This window comes from Gavialis gangeticus, unplaced genomic scaffold (genome assembly GCF_001723915.1).
Source record: "Gavialis gangeticus isolate Ggan-Ray unplaced genomic scaffold, GavGan_comp1, whole genome shotgun sequence".
NCBI classification, from domain to species: Eukaryota; Metazoa; Chordata; order Crocodylia; family Gavialidae; genus Gavialis; species Gavialis gangeticus.
Genome location: NW_017729031.1, coordinates 49847974 through 49848583, shown reverse-complemented (window position 1 = coordinate 49848583; position 610 = coordinate 49847974).

Sequence of the window (610 nt, the reverse complement as noted above, 5' to 3'; positions counted from 1 at the left end):
CCCCCCCCCCCCCCAGCAGCTCACCAGAACTCCCTGAGTGGCCCTCCAGCCTAAATAACTGCCTACCCGTTTTCAGGTGAGATCTTTTAATCGGCCAACTGCACGGCTGGAATAAGGTTAGACAAGCTTCTGCACGCAATGCAGTCTTCCGCAGCTCTGGTTGCGTGCAGGTTGTCCAATAAAAGATATGGCTTGAAAACATCCCTTGCTGCTGGCTTTACTGTTGACGACACACCCTGAGCGCCAAAGGGGTTGTAGTGTGGGGTTGTGAGAGGGCAGAAGAACACTTTGGATTTTAGTGTCTCCTCATTTTGCTCGCCCTGGACAGGTGTTTAGTTTTGTGGCCTAGGAAAGGGTTAAACCCACCCAAGGCCTTGCAAAAGCCAGCTGGAGGCCCCTCCTGCAGGTTACATCTGTTAGGGGGGATACATTTAGACTGCCCACTCCTGAAAAGTAATTATCACACCATTAACTAATTAATTGGGAGGGGCCACACCTACAAATTAGTTGGGGATAAAAGCTCTCCAGCAGGGTAGAGTTTGGGTTTGAAAATGTGTCAAGGACTTCAGAGCTGGTTTCTGTCCTTTTTTTTTTTTTTTTTTTTTTGGGA